Here is a 20,954-nt window from a genome sequence, read left to right on the forward strand (position 1 = left end):
AGGGCACTACTCGCATAGAGTGCGCCGATCAAAATGGCAAAAGCCTATGCGACGCGTGCTCGCAAACCATAGGCTACTCAGACAGCATCGATGCAGTGCTTAGTTCGTGCGCTAGGATCAGAGAATACTTTCTTATTTAAATCAAAACACGGTGCGATAGTCTAAACTTTCTTGACACTTAGCTCGCAAATGTAGGAGCTATCCGTTGCCTTCCAGTGATACCGCTTTACTTGGGCTTCCCATCTCTTCCTTCGCTCTGGGTCCCGGTGGAAGCGTAAACAACGAAGCCCTTTACGCGTCGATCCGGTGCACTTGGGAACGCAACAGCCCGTCATGTCGACTCGATGCGCTTGACAAGCATGTCATTCATGCGGCTGAACACTGTCCAGCAAGTAGAAGCGTCAGCGAAGCATCCGCGCGCACTGTGTCTCGAACTAAGCATCGGCACCAAGCAATCGCAACCGCCCGCTGTGATTCAAGATGGCGTCGCAGCGAGAAAGTGGCGGCGCGGGGGCGGTCAAAGGATGGCACCACCCTGAACGGCGGCGCAGGCATCGAGGCACCCTATTTAGAAGAACCCTACCTATATATACTCTAACTGGGAGAGCATATGTGGCCTTGAAGAAAAGTCCACTTGCCAAAACGTTGGCTCCTGCTCTTACCTTTTTCTCGTGTTGCTCATCTTCTTGAATTTCCATTTCCTGCAAATATTAAGAAGAATAATCCAAAGGCACGGAGCGACTAACGAGGAACAAAATGATTCACAATTAACGCAAGTGTGGACTCGGATTCCTCTTTAAGTTACCCGGAAATGCAGTATCTGAATCAATGCGATACTGGAAGGGACCAGCAGTGGGCGTCAATCCTTCTGAAAAGTGGTACCACTCTTGAGAGGACCGAGTTATGAGGAAGGGTGAGCAGGTTCGCATTATATGCATGATTCGACTTGAATCCTTTGTGCACGATATAAACGAGGTGAAGTGCGCATCGGTGGAAAATTGAGGTCACCTTGTAGAACAGGATTGTAGGTCTCCCTCTTCTTTCCCTTTTTGTTCTTGGTGTGAAACGCAAAGATATACGTGTAATTGCGACGACAGGCGAGGGAAGCAAGCTGTAAAGATCGATTACTTGTTTATCATCATGCCGGCGAGTTTACGCTCCACAAGAGCAACTTTTGGTGAATTCACTTCTATCGCGATTTTCGACTAAATTTATGTAGTGCTTTTGTAACCGCGATCGGAGCGTACTTGCTCGGCTACAGCCATATGGAAACATATGCGAAGCTGTCCTTGATTATCTAGGGAATAAAATAAAATATTTTCTTAAGATTATATTTCAACATTTCTACACCATATTTCCTAGACATAAATCTTTTTCATCAGATTATCATACATACGCGTATAAATACCGAAAAAACTAGAAATATACGAGATTCCTTTTCATCGCATTTCTGCAACAGACTGGTCGGACTGGCTAATGGTGATATGTTCGTGACGTGGAGAGAGACGCTCGGGTGGAGAAATTAACGGTCACGTGTTTGTACCGCTCCGCGTTGTACAGGTGCGGAAGGTCGAACTCCACACTGCGTTAAATATTAAATGAGGGGCTCTCGTCATACGAAAGCAATTTTAATTATTTGCTTCGCACATTGCTTACTGCTAAGAACACAGTTAGATAAAAGCCTTACTCTTTGCCTCAATACCTTGCAGGTATACTCATAATTCGCGAGTCCGTGACGCATTCTGAAGTAGTCCGAGAACGGTGTTTGCTTTAGACAACATAAAGGTATAAGACGTGACACATTGGCTCTAAGCACCGCGAACTATGTACAGCGACCCTGTGTACATCCTTTAACCGGGATAACATTGTAACCTATGAAAAAAGTCCCTGCTTTTTTAAACCGGGTCATGAGGCCACGTTGGCGCCGACTACACTTTTTCATACAGAACTGCTGCATACTAAAGCTGAAAGAAGGAGGAGCAGGAACCAAACATATCTGGCATGCCCAGATAGTCGCGTCGCGCCCTCGCCTATCACCTCGAGAGACGCGTCTTATATACAAGCGTCTACAGCCTCGTAGACGCGTGACGCCAAGACAGGCGCGAACGACGTAACTCGTGTATCCGGGCATTGCACAGCGTCGCGGCCCAAAATTATGCATCACGCGAGCAGGGTTAACGAGGGTCACTCGTATAAAGGGCTACAAGCAAGGTTGGAGACCAGCCGCCATGGTTAATAAGATTAAGAATGGCACTGGCTAACACTCCCCTACTTAGACTGTACACATACACACATAGTCAGTCGTGTTGATGTTGGACCTGCCGCCGCTCTAACTCACTTGGTGGAGCAACTCACGCGTGATGCGGAGGTTGTCGGTTCGGCTCCCTCCGGCAGCAACTTGGTTTCTTCGTCCATTGTAATTTCCCTTTTCCATGTCATTACTATGCTTCAATAAAAACAACAAATAATTTCCCTTCTGCTTCGCTTAGCATCGTGAACTGTTCGCTTCGTATGAAGTTAAATCGATCAACAGACAGACGGGAAACTGTCTGTCCTGTTTCTTCCGCTGTTAGTTTTTTTAACTTCGTGATGTACCAAGCAAAGATGTCGATTCTGTAGTGGATTCACCTAGTTGTGACTGACAAATATCGGATCCTTCGGCTCGCCTTCTAACTAAAATAAACAAGTTAACTGGTCCACTCGACATCCGTTGAAAGGACCTCAGATAGTCAATGTTTTTTTTTTAATTTAGTTATTAAGCAAATGTTTACAAGTTCTTACGGCTGATGAAACGACTATCCTTACTTCGTATAACAATCTGCTAATTTGCTAACTCAATCGATGCTTTGCGTGTAGGGCGAAACTGCGACATTCTTTTCGACCACTGCAAGATAGAGAGAGAGAGAGAATAACTTTATTGAGAATGCCTGCAAAGTCGATTAGGCTCCCTCCTAGCAGGGAGGACGAGCTTTCATCGCGACGCGGCCACTACGTCAGTCTCGTGCGTTATGCTCCTCGACGTCTTGCTCCGTCGCTACTTCCGCGGGTCCCAGAGGGCCGCCGCCCCCTTCGCCTCGGTTTCGCTCAGTCGCTGCCTTTCTAGAGCTGCCGAGACCTGCTTGACGGCCTTGAGTTGTGTCTCTTGATCGTAGATCCTCGTTGCAGCCTCTAGCTGCGGCAGGATCGTCGTCTTGTCACTGGCTTCTCTCAGATTTATGCTACAGTCCCAAATGATGTGAGCCGCGGTAGCGCTCTCCTTCGCACACAGTCTACACACGTCACTCGTGTACACACTCGGACACACATGCTTAGCTAGCACCGGGGTGAGCAGGGACCCCGTCTGTAATTGTCTGTATAACACTGCCTCCTTCCGGGTAAGCCCCGGGTGAGGTGGTGACATAGTCTGTCTGTTCAGTCTGTACCATTTCACTATTTCGTTGAAGGTGGTCATATTGTCCTCGGCACTGTACCGCCACCAACACTCCGAGTCGGCCGTGTTTGCAGCCGCGCGGTTGGTTAGTCCTTGCGCGGCCGCGTTGTCCGCCTCGTTGTGGTTCGCGTTCCCGCGTTCCGACACGTCACTGCCCATGTGGGCCGGAATCCACTTGATCACAGCAGCACTTTTGCGCCCGATGTCTTCGACCTTGCGCAATATTCGCGTGGCCTCACTACATACCATACTCTTGGCATAGTTCTTCACTGCCGTTGTAGAGTCACACAGCACTGTAGTGCATCCGGGGTCAGAGACGGTCAAGACGATATCCACCTCCTCCGCTTGGTGCGCTTCTCGAGTCCGGACGCTAGCTGCGGACTTCGTTGCACCCGTCGATGCTCCGGCGTCCACCTCCGCGTATGCGTCGCTGCTTCCTCGATACTCCGCGGCGTCCACGTAGACGGCGCCTTCTTCTCTGACGTGGAGGTCCACGAGAGCCCTGGCCCTCGCCAACCTCCACTCCTTGTTGTGCTCGGGGTTCACGTTCTTCGGGATCGGGCAGACCCTGAGCTTTCTATTGATGCCATCCGGTATAGTTACGTTGTTCTGCTGCTTGCCTTCCCTCGGCTCGAGGCCAAGGTCCCGCAGTACCTGTCTTCCGATTCTCGTTTCAGAGAGTCGTTCTATGAGAGATGTTCTATGAGCGCCGTTCTATGTGCCTCGGCTATTTCGTCCAGCGTGTTGTGGACTCCCAGCGCCATGAATTTTTCGGTGCTCGTGCTCCCGAGGAGATCGAGTGCCGCCTTATACGCCTTGCGTATGGTGGCGTCTATCTTGTTACGTTCACTCGGCCTCCAGTTGTGGAAGGCGGCGACGTACGTTATGTGGCTAACTGCAAAGGGTTGAACCAGCCTAGTAAGGCTGGTTTCATCCCCGCTCTTCTGTTGGACACCCTCTTGATGAGTCTCATTGCAGCGGCCGCTTTTCCCACGAGCTTGTTCACCGTTTCACCGTTGACTCGATTTCGCTCGATGAGCAGCCCGAGCACTCGAATCTTTTCGACCTCCGGTATTACTTGTCATCCCGCCGTCTTGATCGTGACCTTGGGATGCTGGTACTTGAATTCCATATTCTTTCTTTTCCTGCCCGCTCCTTCCGGTGGAATCACCAGCAGCTCTGACTTGGCCGGAGAGCAGACGAGTCCAGACCCGTCCAGCTGCTCCTCGATGGCGTTTACCGCTTCTTGCAGCGTTGTCTCGATGTGTCCGTCGCTTCCTCCCGGTATAGCGTAAGGTCGTCGGCGTAGATGGTGTGCCGGACTCCCGTTACTTTTGCTAGCCGGTTGCCCACCCCGATCATCACGACGTTGAAGAGTAATGGGGAGATCACCGAGCCCTGCGGGGTTCCGACGCTGCCCAGCTTCTTCTCTTCGAGCTGCAGGTCTCCCGCGCAGATACCGGTGGTCCGTTCCGTCAGGAAGTCTTTGATGTACTCGCATGTCTTCCTGCCCATGTTTACCCTGGATACTTGGGCCAGGATAGCCGAGTGCCTCACTTTATCGAAGACGCTCTGCAGGTCCAGCCCAAGTATGGCTCTGTTGTCCTTGGTGGCCGTCATATCGTCGATGATCTCGTTCTTGAGTAAGATCATCGCGTCTTGCGTCCCGAGCTTGTTCCGAAACCCTATGATGGAGTTTGGGTAGAGCTCCGAATCTTCCAGGCAACGCTGCCATCTGTTCATGAGAACGTGCTCGAGGACCTTTCCCACGCACGAAGTGAGCGAGATCGGCCTGAGGTTCTCTATGTTTGGTGGCCTGCCAGGCTTGGGGATGAGGATCGTCTTGGCTGCTTTCCATTGCTTGGGTAGCCTTCCATCTTGCCAGCACTTGTAGAATTTCGTGAGCGTTTCGATGGCCGCTTCGTTGAGGTTCTTGAGCGCTCTGTTGGTCCCTCGGTTGGGACCCGCGGCGGACCTGCGATTGAGATCCTGCAGGGCAGCTCTGACTTCCCATGCCTCGATGTCTTGATCAAGCGTCTCGTTCTCGTTGCCTTGGTAATCCGGGTGTCTTTCCGTGGGGGTGGTCGGTAGGTACTTGGCGTCGAAGTTCCGCTTGATCTCGTCCTCTCCGTTTTCGCAGATTGCCTTGTGTAGGATCCTGGCCAGGTTGTTGTGTTGGTGGCCCTTGGTCTTTGTTTCGTCGAGGAGGTGCCGCAGCATGTTCCACGTCTTGCCCTTGTGTAACTGTCCGTCGGCTTCATTGAAGGCCTCGTTCCATTGTTGGCTGCATAGCACCTTGCAGTGAGCCTCGATCTGCCTGTTGAGCTCGGCGATCTTCTTCCTTGGACTTCTGTTCATTCGTTGCTTCTGCTGCCTCGCCTTTATGGACTGCTTGGCTTCTATCAGGTGGGCCAGCCGGCTGTCCATTTTGTCTATCCGTTCGTCCGTTTCCAGCTCTTTGGTGGCTCTTTCCGTCGTCTCAACGACGTTAGCCGTCCATTGTTCGATGTCCGTAATGTCCGGTTGCAACGCGGGTAGTGCCTTTCGAAAGGCGTCCCAGTCCGTAATGCGATGCTTCCTTATGCCGGCGTTGCCTTGTCCTTCGAGCGGTACGACGACCTGCACGATGTGGTGATCGCTGCACAGCGCTTGGCCCGTGTTTCTCCATTCCGCTTCTCTCGTTCTTCCGTCGGTTTTGACGAAGGTAAGGTCCGGATTGGTGTCTCTCGTAACCGATGTACCGATCCTGGTGGGAAAGACCGGATCCGTGATTAGGTTCAGTCCCACATCGGTGGCATCTTGCATCAGCTCTCTTCCCTTGACCGTCATTCTTTGGTAGCCCCAGTCTTGGTTCGGAGCGTTAAAGTCTCCGCACACTACGAGCGTATTGCTCCCCACGAGTCTACTCACCTTGTGAAGTAGTGCCTTGAACTTCTGTTGTCCGTGAGACGGATTGCTGTAGACGTTCACCAGGAAAGTGCTTTCCTTCTTCTTCTTGCCCGTGATTACTTCCACTGTGCAGTGTTCGATGGCGCTTCTGCCGATCAGTTCGTGTTCCATGAAGGCGATCCCTTTCCTAATGAAGGTGCAGACCCCTCTGCCCTTGCCCTTGGACGTGTCCCTTTCGCTCGGCAGGCTGTCGTGCGACCGGTAGCCCGGGAGTCTCGGTGTCTCTTCGCTGTGTGTTTCTTGCATCATTATTACGTCTGGTTGCCTCGTTTGTTGCTGCAAGTGTTGCAGCAGCACCGCTCTCTTGCCGGTAAAGCCGTTGCAATTCCAGTGCCAGACCAAGAGGTCTCTCACTGGCGGTGTGGTTACTGCTATACGTGCTGTCCCGGCCATGATTGCTGCAGTTTAGCGATGATCTGTGCTTCCATACTTTGCATTTGTGCCTGTATGTGCGCCTGCAGCTGTGTTTGCATCTGCGCTATCATGTTCTGGATCGTGCTCTGAATGTTGGTTGTCATCTGCTGAACCGTTTGCTCGAGCGCGGTGAGGCGTTCGTTGGTTACCTTGCTGGTCGCCTCAAGATGGACGAGTCTGTCGCCCTGTTTTACGATTCTCTCCGTTATCTTTCGTTTTTTGGCGCCCTCTATGACTCTCCTCTAGGGAGCCGGTCCTGCCGCATCGCGGCTCTCGGGTCCACCTCGACCTCTGGTTCGTCCTCGGTCATCTCTTGTTTCCTCTGTTGTGCGGGCGTCGGCTGCTGCTGTTGTTGCTGCATCGCAATTAATGCCGTTAGCTTCTCGTTGATTTCCTTGATGGACGCTTCGTGTTCGGCGATTCTCCGCTTTAGCTTCTCGTTCTCGTCTCTCAAGGCTTTCTCCACCCCGTTCGCTTCTTGGATCTTCTTCGTGGCGTTTAGCGCCGGTGGTTGTCTCTTCTCTGCCATGTTTGCCTTGACTACGTCGGACCAGGAGCCTCTCTCCCTCGACTGCGACGGTCTGCGGCGACTGGCGCTCCTGCCTATTTTGCTGTCGTCCCTATTGCGGCTGCTGTCGCGCTGCTTTGATTCCCCGCGGGGTCTCTCGGCAGGCGACGCTCGTCGCGGCGGAGAGCTTTCCGGGTCCGGTTGTTGCTGCATGGCTTCCATCTTGCGTGCCCATGGCCGTTTCTTGACCACGTACGGCATCTTGTACTTGTTTTTGCATTCCCTTTCGCCCGTTGGGTGCTGTCCCCCGCATAGCTTGCACTTGGGCTTGCATTCGCGTTCGTGACCCTCGCTGGGGTTCGCGATTCCGCAGCTGAAGCACACTTTGGCGTTGGTATTCGGGCATACGTCTCTTCTATGGCCGACCCTGCCGCATTGCTTGCACACGTCAAAGTGCTTGCGGTAAAGCCCGCCTACCAATATCGAGCCATACTTGACGTAGTTCGGTACTTTCTGTCCTGCGAAGAATACTATTACCGTGGTTGTATTGCTGATTCTGTGCGCCTCCACCGCTAGGGGGTTGTAGGAGTTCACGATGTTTTCGGCTATCTCCTCCGGGGTATCGTCTACGGCTATGCCTCGGATGACTCCCTTGACCGTGCCGTCCAGCGGCGTTTTGTAGGCGCTGATTTCGTACGTCTTACTTCCTCTGTTAAGGGCTTTGACCTTAGAGTACACCGTGGCGAGCCTCTCATCCGGGGTGCTGACCACGATGACGTTTTGCTGCGCGTTTGTGCAGATGGTGTCTGCTTTGGCTTCTTCCTTCGTTACTCGAGCCGCCGTCCTGACGACCGACGTGATAATTGAAGCCTCCGTTTTCGCTACGTTGAGACCGCCACGGTCTCAACGTCTCATGACTACTTTGGTCTCTTCTTTCGGCATATCTATCGGCATCCTCGCCGCTTTCGTTACCGAAGCTGCAACTCTCTTAGCAAAGCTGGCCCTGGGCTTGGGTCTAGACTGGCGAGTAATGGCGGCGGACTCCCCGTTTTCCTTGCCAGCCATGATCTTCTTGATGCGCTTGCCGGAGGCCGACCAGCCTTCTGCTTCTTCCGGTGTAATGTCCTCTCCGTGAACTTCGATGCACGTGCGCCCGCAGAAACTGCCGATGCTCAGCGCTGACACCATGTTGTCGCCCGTCGATGTGACCACAGTCAGGGGCGGATCCAGGTTTTTTCTGAGGGGGGGGGGGGGGTTTAGCTTCTGTCAATGATGATGATGATGATAGTAGCCTTTCTTATTTACCGAAATTCACTGTTTCTGCTCCCGATAAACCAACGTTTTATACGTCTAGAGCAACACCTGCAGTCCACCGTGGTGGCTCAGTCAGCTCAGGCGTTGCGCTGCTGAGCACGAGATCGCGGGATCTAATCTCGGCCGCGCCGGCCGCATTTCGATGTAGGCGAAATGCAATAACGCACGCGTGCTTGCGTTGTAGTGCACGAACGTTAAAGAACCCCAGGTGGTCAAAATTAATCCGGAGCCTTCCACTACGGCGTGCCTCATAATCAGAACTGGTTTGGGCACGTAAAACCCCAGAAAGAGGAAGGAGACCTGTAGCGACGCCAGATATCGGTTTCTCTAAGCTTATAGGAAAAGGACGTTACCCAATACAGCCATGTGCTTGGCGGCTGTGCCTGATAATACAGGGTGTTCAAAACTAAGCTTTATGCTTTTCTTAAAATTAGGCACTGGGAGGCACGCGAAGACCACCTGTGCAAATAAGTTATGTAACCAGGGGGGGCAAAAAGTGAGATGATAATAATCGCTGTCAGCAGCCCAATTAATTAAAATTGAACAATTATTTTTTTTCGACTGCAATAAGTGGGTATGTTTGTATTGAAAACTTAGAAGGCAGTCGTGTTTCCTACTGCAGTCAATAAAAAGTTAATTATTCAATTTTAGTCAATTCGGCTGCTGACAGCGATAATTATCATCTCACTTTGTGCCCCCTTGGCCACATAACTTATTTGCGCAGGTGATCTTCACGTGCCTCCCAGTGCCTAATTTTAAGGAAACCATAATGCTTAATTTTGAACAGCCGGTATATCTAGCCTGTATTGTTTCTTAAAATAAAATTTTGGATGATCTCTTGCAGGTTCATTTTAAATGCGTAAGCACGGGTCCATCTTTGGAGTTCTGTTAGGACACCTTGTTTTCCTTAAGGAGATTTTTTGTCTTCGGCTGAGACACCTTCGTTTGCTTTGGAGCTCCAACGCGGCAACCAGTACGCTGGTTGTTTACGATATGCGAATCACCGCGTATGAAGACTCACGACGCCACCTACAAGAAGAACGATGTGGTGTAGTAGCCGAGAGCACGAGCCAGCGTCTTCATGTTTTGTTTCCCAAGCGACGCCATCCTTTTACACAAGGCGCGCATCTGCTCCCGTTTCTCCAACCACGCGACGCCATCCTTGGCCTGCGCGCTGGCGTTGGCCGCTGACGTCACGCTCCCTCACTTCACAGCCGCTGCTCGAGACTTCGCCCCGCTCCGCGAGAACGCCCACTCAGATAAACGGATCGAGCGGCTTTGACCCTACTATGCTTAATGTACGGCAATAAAACTGCGAAGTTACAATGAAAAACTTGTAGCGTACGAACGGTACTGTGCACGTACTAGATATTGCTACACGCGTGTGGTATTTGACTGTTTGACCGAGGCGCGCGGGCGCCATCACTCGAGAAAAGAAGAGGAAGAACGAGCTGGGCTCGCGCTGTGAACCTAACCGGTCAGCGCTGCAACCGCTGTTGTAAATACATCCTGTAAATAGTTGCCCGTCTTACTGACTCGTTGTTCGCGTAACATCGTGGTGGAGGTGGAACGTTCCCCGTCCTCGCCACGGAGCTCCGAAGCGGCCGCACCGTCGTCTTCTCAGCCATGGCTTCCGATGGAAACACCCCGTCGCCACCTACACCTACGACGCCTACCACAACGTACGTTACGGTTCCTAGTCTCCGTGATCCTGGGACATTCTCCGCCCAAAATGGCGTTGACGTCGACGACTGGCTCAGCATGTATGAGCGTGTTAGCCGAAGCCACCACTGGGACCCCACCATCATGCTTGCCAATGTGATATATTATCTGGACGGGACACCGCTTGTCTGGTTTCGCACCAATGAGGTTGAGATATCCAGCTGGGACACTTTCAAAGAGCGGCTTCGCGACCTCTTTGGCAACCCGTCAGGTCGCTAACAGGCTGCGCGAAAGGAGCTTGCTACCCGTGTCCAGTCGTCGACAGAATCGTATGTCGCCTACATACAGGAAGTGCTCGCGCTTTGCCGGAAAGCCGACGAGCACATGACCGAGGTTGACAAGGTGGGCCATATCCTAAAAGGCATCGCGGACGACGCCTTCAACTTGCTCGTCTATAACGACGTCTCTACTGTCGACGCCATCGTCAAAGAATGCCGCCGCTTCGAGGTTGCCAAAAGCCGCCGCGTCGTCCCACAGTTTTCCCGGCTCCCAAACACCCCTGCCACGTCCTCTTGCTCCGCTCTTCCTGCCACACGACCTTTTCAAGAGAACGTCACTCGTATCGTTCGCCGTGAGATTGAAGCGGCGAGTCCGGCCCCCCTTCATCCACGACCCCTCGACGGTACCTTTGACCCTGCGGCCCCAACTATTTCCGTCATACAAGCAGTTGTGCGGCAAGAAATTGCCAACCTTGGCATCCCTACCGCCTGCTCTGTCTCCCGACCTGATTCGGCATCCATTCCCATGGCCACGTCCTTCAACGACCAGTATTTCGCTCCCCGACCGCGCAATCCTGCTGAATGGCGTACCCCCGACGACAAACCGATCTGCTTCCGCTGCCACCGAGTTGGTCACGTATCCCGCCACTGCCGCAGCACCTGGATGCCGCCGTACTGGAGCTCATTCCCTGCTCCTCGCCCATACGCCGACGCTCGCCGTTTCTCACCTCGCCGTCCGTACTCTACTTCTGATGCCCCTGACAGCCGCTCCTCCGGGCGATCGCCGTCGCCTCAACGCCGTCGCTCCCCGTCACCCCAACCTCGCCGCTTTTCCTCGCCAAACCGCCGGACGGAAAACTAGGCCATGCAGCTCTTGGAGGTAGTGCTGCATCCCGTCCGTCCTGTACAAATCCTCCGCTGACGCTCCTCACGAACGCGAACCTAATTGACGTAGACGTGGATGGTGTACCATTCAAGGCATTGGTTGATACTGGAGCCCAAGTGTCCATAATGAGCGCTAATCTTTGTCGTCGCCTCAAAAAAGTTCTTACGCCTGCCATCACTCGGGCCGTACGCGTCGCCAATGGCGCCACTGTTGCCGTCAGTGGTATGTGCACTGCGCGCGTAGGAATTGCTGGCCGCCACGTTCCAGTCCTGTTCACCGTGCTGACCAGTTGCCCTCACGACCTCATCTTCGGGCTCGACTTTCTGACGACGCATTCTGCCCTCATCGACTGTTCCACCGGTACGCTGTGCCGCGAGCTTCCTCTTGTTTCCGACGTTCGCCCCGAACCACCGAACACCGTCTGCACTACAGCGTTTGTTCGGTTACCTCCAAAAGCCCTAACCTTCGTCGAATTGGCCTCAACGGCAACCGTGCCTGATGGCGACTATGTCGTTTCACCTATTCGTGACGTCCTCCTGGCGCGCGACGTCTCTGTGCCACACTCCGTCGTTACCCTTGCCGCTAATCGGATGTGTCTCCCCGTCATCAATTTTGGCTTGACGAAGCAAGTGTTACCTGAGGGCATAGTGGTGGCCACGCTCCGGTCTGTGACAGACGACCACGTCACTGCTTTTGCAGCCGACGCGTCTCCAGATCCTCCTGATTACCCACAGGATGCCTTGAACCTCGACGGCCCATTACGTCTCATGGTCGCTCCGGACCTTGGCCCTGACCAAGCAGCCGCCCTATATCGCCTTTTGTTGTCCTACCGCGACATATTTGACACTGAAAATCGCCCACTTGGTCATACGTCCCTTGTTCAGCATCGCATAAACACTGGTGATGCTGTTCCCATTCACCGCCGCCCGTATCGTGTGTCCACGGCAGAGCGGCAAGTTATTCAGCAGGAAGTAAACAAGATGCTCGCCAAAGGCATTGTTGAGCCCTCGTCGAGTCCTTGGGCGTCGCCGGTCGTGCTCGTCAAAAAGAAAGATGGCACGTGGCGTTTCTGCGTTGATTACCGCCACCTAAACCGAATCACTAAGAAGGACGTTTACCCTTTACAACGAATTGACGACGCTCTTGATTGTCTTCACGGCGCCAAATACTTTTCGTCCATTGACCTTCGATCTGGTTATTGGCAGATTTCCGTCGATGAGCAAGATCAAGAAAAGACCGCTTTCGTCACTCCAGATGGCCTCTACCAATTTAAGGTTATGCCGTTCGGTTTATGCAATGCCCCCGCCACGTTCGAACGGATGATGGACTCTCTGCTTCAAGGTTTCAAATGGTCAACTTGCCTTTGTTACCTCGACGACGTCCTTGTGTTTTCTCCTACATTTGAGACGCACCTTGAGCGCGTTGCAGCCATCCTTGACGTCTTCCGCAAGGCTGGGCTCCAATTAAACTCATCGAAGTGTCACTTCGGGCGCCGACAGATTACAGTGCTCGGCCATCTCGTCGATGCTTCCGGTGTACAACCCGACCCGGAGAAGGTTCGAGCAGTAACGGCTTTCCCTGTACCTCAGTCTGTCAAAGACGTCCGGAGTTTTGTGGGGCTCTGTTCTTATTTCAGACGGTTCGTGAAAGATTTCGCAGCAATCGCTCAACCACTCACTGAACTTATGAAGAAAGACGTGCCTTTTACGTGGGGTTCCCCTCAGGCTGCCGCATTTTCACGCCTTATCACGATTCTGACTAATCCACCGATCTTGGCCCACTTTGACCCGTCCGCACCAACAGAGGTCCGAACCGATGCCAGTGGTTATGGGATCGGCGCCGTCTTAGCGCAACGCCAACACGGACACGACCGCGTTATAGCCTACGCTAGCCGACTCCTGACAACTGCAGAGCGCAACTATTCGATTACCGAGCGCGAATGTCTTGCTCTCGTCTGGGCTGTTTCAAAGTTCCGCCCATATTTATATGGCAAGCCCTTCTCAGTAATCACAGACCATCATGCGCTGTGTTGGCTTTCGTCGCTCAAGGATCCTACTGGCCGGCTCGGTCGTTGGGCTCTCCGACTACAAGAATATCCATACACAGTGACGTACAAGTCGGGACGCCAACACCAGGACGCAGATTGCCTCTCTCGTTACCCAGTCGAAGACCCGACCTCTACGTCTGAGCCTGACACCGACGCCTGCGTTCTCTCTGTTTTTCCTCTGGTCCATGTCGCCGACGAGCAGCGCCGTGACCCGTCCTTGCGTGTCATCATTGACCACCTGGAATCTCCACTTGCCGACAGTTCCCTTCGCTTATTCACACTTCAAGATGGCGTACTCTACCGCCACAACGTTCACCCCAACGGCCCAGCATTACTCCTTGTGATCCCTAAACACCTTCGCTCGGCTGTTCTCCACGAACTTCACGACCTCCCCACTGCCGGTCACCTCGGTGTGTCACGTACCTACGACCGGATCCGCCGACGCTTCTTTTGGCCTGGGCTTGCTCGCTCCGTTCGAAGATACGTAGCTGCGTGTGATAAATGCCAGCGACGCAAGACACCATCGACGCTACCTGCTGGGTACCTACAACCAATCGACATTCCCGCGGAGCCATTCTTTCGGGTTGGTTTAGATTTACTTGGCCCCTTTCCTCTTTCTACCTCTGGGAACAGGTGGATCGCTGTGGCCACAGATTACGCCACGCGCTACGCCATCACCCGAGCGCTCCCTACAAGCTGCGCCACAGATGTTACCGATTTTCTTTTACGCGACGTGATTTTATTACATGGAGCTCCGCGACAACTTCTCACAGACCGTGGCCGGACATTCCTGTCAAAAGTTATCGCGGACATCCTGCAGTCCTGTGCCACGAGGCACAAGCTATCCACGTCATACCATCCGCAAACCAATGGCCTCACGGAGCGTCTTAATCGCACTCTCACAGACATGCTCGCGAAGTATGTCTCTTCAGACCACACAGACTGGGACCTCACTCTGCCGTTTGTCACCTTTGCCTATAATTCCTCGCGCCACGACACAGCCGGCTATTCCCCATTTTTCCTCCTGTTCGGCCGAGAACCAGCACTGCCCCTCGACACAACTCTCCCTGGTCACGCGGCACCCACCAGTGAATATGCACTTGATGCCGTCGCCCGCGCTGCTCACGCAAGGGAAATTGCCCGTGACCGCCTTTTGAACTCCCAAGAGAGTCAAAGGCGTTTGTACGACCAGCGACACCGAGACGTGCACTTCCCGCCTGGTTCTTTGGTGCTTCTATGGTCTCCGTCGCGTCAGGTCGGCCTGTCAGAAAAACTGCTGTCGCGTTACACAGGCCCCTACCGAGTGCTTCGTGCCGTGACTCCCGTCACATACGAGATCGCCCCTGACGCTCCATCTGCTTCCCAGTTCAGCGATATCGTGCACGTTACACGACTGAAGCAGTATCACCCTCCCAGTGATGACATTTAGACGCTCCGGGACGTCGCTTCTGCCGCCGGGGGATTATGCTACACGCGTGTGGTATTTGACTGTTTGACCGAGGCGCGCGGGCGCCATCACTCGAGAAAAGAAGAGGAAGAACGAGCTGGGCTCGCGCTCGTTGTTCGCGTAACAATATTTTCAACGTGTAACTGTGATCACAATGAGGGCTACAGTTAAAAAAAGTTGCCCATGCGTAGTTCTTAGTTTAGCTGTTAGTTGTTATTATTTATACAGGGTTTGTCCGAAAAGTGATGTCAGTGAGTCGATTAAAAAAGAAAAAAAAATTGATCAGATCGGTACAACACAATAAAATGTTTCAAAATAGGCTCCTCCTGCGTCGTTACATTGCTTCTAGCGAGATTTCCAACCATCGAAGGCGTCACGGTAGGCCTCCTTAGGAATGTCCTTTAGAGCCTTTTCGACTTTGCCAACTGTCGCGAAATGATGTCCTTTCATGGGAATTTTCAAGCGCAGAAAGAAGAAGCCTGGGAGAGTCACGTCAGGACTGTAGGGCGGCTGGGGAACCGTTGGCATCTATCAATCGGCCAGGAAGCGGGTCAGGAAAAAGGCGGTGCAGGCTGCATGGTGCGTTGTCATTGTGAAGTTTCCAATCGCCCCCGATATCAGGCCGGGTGTGATGAATCCTTCGTTTGAGTCGCTTGAACACTTTCACGTAGAATTTGGCGTGCGCGGTTGTGTCATGGGGTAGAAACTCATGGTCGACAAAGCCACTGATGTCAAAGAACACAATCAGCATGGTCTTGACCTTTGACTTGCAAATTCTGGCCTTCTTGTGGCGAGAGGACGCCGAGCTGTGCCACTTGGCACTTTTCCTTTTTGTTTCTGGGTCGTATTCAAACACCCAAGTCTTGTCACCTGTGATGACATTGTCCAAAACGTGGGGGTCACTTTCGCACGAGTCCCAAACCTCCTGGCACGTTTCAACTCGGCTCGATTGTTGGTCGTCCATTAACATTTTGCGCAAGATCTTCGCGCAGACTTTTCGCATCTGAAAATTATTCGTCAAAATCTCATGAACGGTACTTTTTGGAATGTTGACTGTCTGTGCCACGTACTAAACGGACACTCAAACGAGGGTCTGAGTACAAAAGATCTCTCGCGCACGTCACATTTTCGTCGGTGATGGTTGTTGATGGCGGTACAGCGCGGGCTTCATCGCTTACCTCTTCACAACCTTCTAAAGAGACCTTGTGCCCCCGGTAAACTTGCCGTTCTCACAAACAATTATCACCAAAAGCTGTCTTTATCATAGGAAAAGTTTCCACTGCAGACTTGCCGAGTTTCACACAAAACTCGATGGCAATCCTTTGTTCCAACGAGCGCTGCATTACGGCTTGCAGAGCAAATGAAAATGAGTTGACCAGAAACCTTGTCCTTACTCTCCAGATGGTCGCAGACGACTGAGCGACCGCGCGTGCGTAAGCTAACTTCCCCCTCCTCCAATCCTAACTGGTCTTAGCCCGCTGCGACGTATAGTCGCTTCACAATATAATCACTGACATTACTTTTCGGACAAAGCCTGGATATTGCCACGCGCCTTCAAAGGGGGCTAACGACTTTTATTGAGAGCGCCTCTGCGCTTGCGCCTTTTCGCTTGACCTGTTCCCTGTGATGGATACTTCTCACTCCTGCCGCAGACTCCTCCTGGAAGCGGAAGCACCAGCCCTGTGTTAGTCGATACTCCCGTCCATCGGACCAGCCGCAGGATCCGGGGACTGCCTCCTGAATATACTGAAGACACCGCAGTGCTTCAGACTACCCCGCACCTCCACCACTTTGCCACGCGCCTTCAAAGGGGGCTAATGACGTTTATTGAGAGCAGCCGGGCTCTGGAGACACCGGCGGCGAGAGCTAATTGTCAAACGGGGCGGTTAGCACGCGCACTTCTTTCTTCTTGCGCCTCTGCGCTTGACCTGTTCCCACTTCTACAGGTGACAATATGAGCACTTCAGCAAGTGATCTCTTTCATTAAGCAGGTTGGTCGCGGAACCGATGACAGCCAATGAGGCAACCAATGACACCTCAGGGGCAACTCAGCTGATCAGGAGCGAAGGGACGTCTTGGCAAAAGGGAAGTCCCCTCGTTCATTCGACGCCACCGACGGGACGAGTAAGGCACCGCCGGCGCCAGGAGGTCCAAGGTGTTCATGAGAAAAAGTAACTACGGCAACTTCGCGACACCACACCCCGACGGAATACAACTAAGCTTGTAAGCGAGCTAGCTTTATTCTATATGGCTGATATCAGTGGTACTCGCGAAAAAATGCTTTTGAAGAATGCTGGTGGCCATATTTTTTGCGACAGGGCCACCCCCCTGTCAGCGAGGGGGCTATGCAGAAATCTGAGGGGGGGGGGGGTCAGGACATCCGGACATCCCCCCTGGATCCCCGCCTGTGACCACTTCCATTTCGGACGCCATCTTGGTCGTACTCGTCGCCGGGTTAGGCCTAGCGGCCGGCCCCGTCACGGCCGGTGGGCGTACTCGTGGTAGGCCTACGTTAGGCTTAGCGAAAAGTCCGCTCCGCACCAGAGAAGAGTCCTCGTAAATCGAGAAAATCACGTACCGTTTCGTCAAAACTGGTACCGGTCGATGCCCCGCACCTTCGTGCACGCTTTGGTACCAATTATATCGCGGTAACTGTAAATTAAAGCTAAGTTTATTGGCACAATAGCAGGAGTCGACGTGAAGCGCGTCCGCTCCCGTCGACAACCGCGCGTTCTCTACCATCACAAGATAAAGTTAAAATTTGACGCACGTTTGTAGAAGCTAAAAACTCATTCTCCATGTTTATTTTTCTTACGAAAATTTTTATACCATTTTAGCGAAAATGTACACTTCTCGCCCAGTTGAAGTAGAAGGCACCAGTAAACTTTTTTCAATGCGACGCATTTCATGGCGAACAAGTATTCAAGTGTTAGTGTTGTGCACTTTTCAACGTAGAAGGAAATTCAAAGTGGAGTCTTGTCAGGTTCCTAAGCAATGTCTGTGCGTTCTGCTGGTCAGGAAACAGCCGACGCCTCAGGCAGCAAGTTCGTCGGCGCCGAACAAAGCAAATGCAATGTCCAAAGAATAATTTTCAAAAGAAATATTGCTTACCTGTTCTATACCGAGGAATGCAAGATAAACGAACACAATCAGCAGATAAGACCGATACGGGGGACACACCAAGGGGACACGCAAAAATGTCGCATTTCATAAGAGAGGCAATTTCCAAAGCCCGGAATAGAGGCATTTCAATAATGTTGTTTTGGAAACGTGTTTACTAACCATAACAGTTTATAACACAGCCTAGTAGAAGGAGGTACTGTTCCCATTCAATCGTTTAGCCTTACTATCCCAAAACCATGCAGACCTCTCTGCTTTACAATAGTTCTGTGCTAGCAAAGGTCATTGAACAGAAACAGTACATTCTGTCATCATTGAACGGCAACAGTACGGTTGTTAATACATTCTGTCAAGCCGATGTACCTGCAATCGCATGATAAGGAAATGCGGTAGACAACTCCCATGCTGCATTTTATATCTTTTGAACGTCTCCTCTTCCAGTCCGGCCCGTAAGTACAATCTGAGTTTACGCGGTTACAAAAGGACCCTACCTGAGACAACTTTTCATACAAGGCTGGTAGGCGCTAAAGGTTCGAGCGCTAACGATAAAGGCCACACGTTTATAATATGGCGCCGGCCAACACAAATAGTGCTATATATGAAGAGGCCATGAACAGATCATGGCCTCGTCGCTGAAACTGCGTTCGATAAAAGGGCATTCGTTGAAATTTTATGGACTCCACTGGCACATGACGCTTTTCAGTATATTTCGTTTTCCAGACTATTAAATTCCCACGGGAGGTAATTCAGCGCAAGAGTAACAATTCATAACGAGAAGAAACCCCCCCCCCCCCCCAAACACACCCCTCGAAAAGAATGGTATTGCTTGAGACCACGAGAGTCCCCCGTGGGCACTTTAGTACTCTTGTTGACCAGGCCTTCTCGGGCTCAATTTTCCCACACATAGATAAAAAAACTCGCACATATTGTCCTGAACAGTTGAACCTTTCCTAGCGCCTTGATCTTACCACGTGCACATTCATCTAATTATTTTTTTAAATACCGACAATTTTTATGAGCGCATAAATTGATGAAGGCTCGCTGAAAGATGTCATCATACCAACTCTGGTTTGCGCAGTGAGGCTGAGAGAAAGCTTTTCATATTAGGCTGGTAGGCGCTAAGGTTCAAGCGCTAACGACAAAGGCCACGAGTTGATAATATGACACCGACCGACACAAATAGTGCTAGCAAAAAGAAAAGAGCTTTGCCCACATTTTGATCATCTATCACCTAAGATGTTTGGAGATGGAGAATATGATGTCCTTTTAAACTGTTATTTATCTAGTATTTGTCAGGAAATTATCAGTGTGCTGAAGCGAAAGGTAGACCAGAAACGTGCTTACGAAAAGTCTATATAGTCTGTAAAACAATTCACGGCTGCGCTAGGCATTGGGTAGTGTTCACGATGCGTTAGGATGAAGAAATAAGTTACGATCCACTGAATGTGCGCCCAGCTTGCCATTTCCATTCACAGCCACATCAGTGACACAGCCATTAACGGAGGGGAATTCGATGATTTGTTAGAACTGTTGTGATCATAAGGGATCTGCCGCATTTCATTTGAATAAGGAAGCAGCAGCACTGATGGCCTCCTCGTATTTAGAAAACCAGGCTTGGATATCGGCGAGCCGAAAAATGCGTCAAAGAAATCCCAAGTTCACCTCTAAGTGCAGTCAATTTTCCCAGAATGTTTAGGCACCTCTGAGGGTTGGTAGCGATGTGGGCTCCTTTGTTGGTCAGAAACCAAGAGCCCTTGAGAGCGGGGCAAAAATCGAACCGTGACTATCGCATGAGTACATGTAAGGATGAATTGCACCCTTCTACGGCCGTACCCAGTGACGTTGATGTCACCACGTGCTTTGTTCTTGAAATATGCCGCCAACCCAGGCCCTGAGGTTTGTACGATTCACCCACTATATATTTGGTGAAATGCCTATGTTTCAGGAGAATTTTATTTATAATGATTACACAAAACTTAAAATGGCTGGCTCAAATATGGCCTTTGCAGTAACTTACTAATACAGGTGTTCCAGAGAGTAATGGGTGAGTTTTAAGAGCACTTTATATTTTGCTTGCCGGAACTGAAAGAAGTTTGTAACAACCACTCAGACGGAATTCACTTCCATGTACTAAATTCCTTTGTCGTGTTATCGAAAGAAGTATACCGTCATAACGTTTTCAAGTGTGTGGTTTATTTACAGTCATCTGGAACTCTTGATTCAACGTGCCAAAACAAGCAGATTCACTGGAAATTAGGCTTTGATTGTGTGCAAATCCACACAATAGTGACCTCTTTTATTAAACTGGTATATAAACACAAATTAGGAGCAAATTCCAAGATATAAATTAAGATATAAATTCCGTCACTGTGATCCTACGCTCACCGCTGATGTTTGTACAGGTCCTGTTGCTGATTTTCCTGGGCCGGCCATGGTCCGTTTCTTGGATGCGGCCGGTCCCGACGACACCCATGCGTGAATGGCTCAACGATACAAGCTCCCCCTGGCTCGGCGCATTTTCGTCAACGGACTGCGGCCTATCAATGCCGTTTTTGGCCACTTCGCCTCTCGTCGATGCTCCGCCACTTCTGGATGCCGTAGTTTTTTCCGTCTGGCAACGTGGGACCGAGTCAGCTGAGCGGGCAGTACAAAAGTGCGCGCATTCCGACGCCACCCTGGGCCACGGCATCGTCACTGTGATCCTACGCTCACCGCTGATGTTTGTACAGGTTAGCTACTATGATGCTTATTCCTATCGTGACGATGATGTCTGTCTCTTAGCGGTGTCGTGGCCACCTCATGTTTTGAAAAGTGTTCGCGCTTCTGTATTGTATCTGATGTGCTTGCTTGTTCTGGGGGGCGATGTCGAGCTTAACCCGGGACCCATGACCAAGGCTCA

The 20,954-nt window shown here is 51.6% G+C and overlaps 2 pseudogenes; both read right to left on the reverse strand.

The window, feature by feature from the left end:
* Positions 1-3,034: 3,034 nt before the first annotated feature.
* LOC125941118 (uncharacterized) lies at positions 3,035-5,857 on the reverse strand (annotated as a pseudogene).
* An 804-nt stretch (positions 5,858-6,661) lies between these two features.
* Positions 6,662-8,534, reverse strand: LOC125941119 (uncharacterized; annotated as a pseudogene).
* Positions 8,535-20,954: the final 12,420 nt, after the last annotated feature.

Source organism: Dermacentor silvarum, chromosome 10 (assembly GCF_013339745.2).
Source record: "Dermacentor silvarum isolate Dsil-2018 chromosome 10, BIME_Dsil_1.4, whole genome shotgun sequence".
Lineage (NCBI taxonomy): Eukaryota > Metazoa > Arthropoda > Arachnida > Ixodida > Ixodidae > Dermacentor > Dermacentor silvarum.